Source organism: Hipposideros armiger, unplaced genomic scaffold (genome assembly GCF_001890085.2).
Source record: "Hipposideros armiger isolate ML-2016 unplaced genomic scaffold, ASM189008v1 scaffold_491, whole genome shotgun sequence".
Taxonomy (NCBI): domain Eukaryota; kingdom Metazoa; phylum Chordata; class Mammalia; order Chiroptera; family Hipposideridae; genus Hipposideros; species Hipposideros armiger.
The window spans coordinates 95,740-98,242 of record NW_017731841.1 but is presented as its reverse complement, the minus strand read 5'-3'; the positions used below and the strand labels follow the sequence as shown (position 1 = coordinate 98,242).

General features: G+C 39.7%; 1 pseudogene; it reads right to left on the bottom strand.

Annotated features, from left to right (window-relative positions):
* Positions 1–1,906: 1,906 nt before the first annotated feature.
* Positions 1,907–2,503, bottom strand: part of LOC109395874 (AP-3 complex subunit sigma-1-like) — a 1,121-nt pseudogene continuing 524 nt past the window's right edge.

Below are 2,503 nucleotides of genomic sequence, written 5' to 3'. Positions count from 1 at the left end.
ATAATGGGGAAAGGAAGTGGTGGTGCCAAATGTTAACATGCCATGATTTTTTTCAAGGGTAAATCATTCAGGATCTTGGAGTGACAATGGTGACACAATTAAAAGGAATGGACATACAGAGAGTTTTAAGGGGTCTGGGCCTCACATCCTAGGGTGACCTTTATGCTCAGGTCTCAAAGGGCAGGGTAGGGACAATGTTATGAGAGTTGGGGCTGGGCAAGGCCTTGTGTGAGGGCCTCCTGGGAGTTGTTGCTTTAGAGAAACAACCCCTCAGAACCACGGAGGGAGGGTGGCAGCCGTGTGGTTGTGGCATAGTTGTCTCACTTCTCTCATGCTGGGGACTTCTTTGGCCTAACTTAACTGGACACTCTGCTGATGAAGCCCTTACTGGGTGGGGTAAATGAAGAGTAACCGGTAGGGGGAAGGGAGTGTCAATACACTTTGTCAGAAGTTGGCAAGTCAAAAATTAAAATATCAAAAAGACCTCAGCTGGCTGAGAAAATGGGCTTGCCTCAGCAAGATGAAATTTCACAGCAATTTATTTAAGTCCCTGACTTTGTTTTTTTAAAAAAAAGGCATATGGACAGTACCAAGGAGAAATAACCGAGTTCAGTCCTCTAGCCTCAGTTCTACCTACAGCATAATTTAAGGGGTGTGTGTCAGGGAGGTGTCTCCATCTGTGTGATCTCCTTTTACGATTGGCCTGAAGCACCACCCCACAGGCAATTCCAGCTGAGGTTCTAAATAGAAATGATACCCCATTTTCTCCTAATATACCATAGAGAATACTACCATTGTGCATTCCTTTCACTTGAGTCACCACCCCGTGTGCAAGATTCCTAGTTCCTTCACCCACCTAGCTCTTAAGTCCCTCATGGGAGTCTATCACCCATACCTTCTGACTCTCCCAACCCTTCCCCAGGTGCTGCAAAACTCACAGCCCAACCAGCGATTTTCTCTGTATTCTATAACTTTTTGTTAAATGTTAACTTCATGTCCTTGCTCTTTCAGAAGCCTGCCTTACACTAATAACATTCTTTTCTCTTTAGTCCCCTCAAGTGGTCAAGTGGAGAATGTTTTGTTTTAATTACTGTTTGTTTCTATATCTGTATCTATGTTTATATCTACATTGACATTGACATAATGAAGGTCTGACAATTACATTTGTGAACTCATCCTAGAAAAAAGTGCTACATACCTCATTGCTGAATATCACTTCGGTCACCTTTGAAGTACTCCCCTTGGGAAGCTATGCACTGATGCCAGTGCCTAGTCTACCCTTCAAAGCAATTTTGGAACTCGTTTTCTGGAATGGCCATCAGAGCTGTCGTCATATTACCTTTAATGTCCTGAATGTTATCAAAGTGTCTTCCTTTCAATACTTCCTTTATCTTTGGGTAAAGAAAGAAGTCATTGGAGGCCAGAATAGGGGAATAGGGAGGGTGTTCCAATAGAGTTATTTGTTTACTGGCTAAAAAGTCTCTCAAAGACAGTGCCATGTGAGCTGGTGCATTGTCGTAATGCAAGAGCCATGAATTGTTGGAGAAAAGTTCAGGTAATTTTCATCTAACTTTTTCATGCAGCCTTTTCAGCACTTGCAAATAATAAACTTGGTTAACTGTTTGTCCAGTTGGTACAAACTTATAATGAATAATCCCCCTGATATATATATATATATATAGGTTAGCAACATCGTTGCAACAAGTTTGCAAACTTAATTGTCAGACTGCATATAGACATTACATTATTCAGGAGAAGTGGACTTGCTGGGTTATCATAGAGCATGCATTTGACTCTATTAGATGATGTCAAATCATTTTCCAAATTGCCAATTTCCATTGCCACCAGAGTTCCAAATACTTGGTAATTTTTGAGTTTTGTTTTGTTTTTTTTTTTGCTTTAGAAGTCCAGTTACCTTGGAGTTTATTTAAACTAAGAGAAAAAGGTCATAATGTTTTCATGCAATACATACTTGGTTCTTTAAATAACAATTGTGACAAGTAACAGAAAGAATTAAGGAATGCTGCACCTGTGATCCATACAATACAGCAACATTATGGGTTGTACATAATTTAAAGAAATGTCTCAAACACTTTTTGAAATACTGTTGTAGCCAAAACATAGAGAGGCATGCCTTAGGTGGGCATAGGAATGCAATTTAGAAAAAAAAAGAAAAACAAAATTACACCGGAACTACTCAATTTCTTCAAAATCACTGAGCAAGAAAAGCAACGTTGAACTGCCATACTGATTTTACACAAGTTCTATACAGTACCTTGACTTAAATCCAAGAGCAAAAGTTAAGACTCTCCTCTATTTTTGGTAAACAACTGCATGGTAAACTTAGATGACTTTTCCCCCTGGATTTTACCTGGGAGTGGCCTTTTAAATTTTTTATTTAAAAGAGGGCAGGTTTGGCACTTTTATACTGATGTCACCAATGTTAATATTTCTTGGGATCTCGGGAAGATTCATATTCTTTACAGCGGATATAGCACGGGCT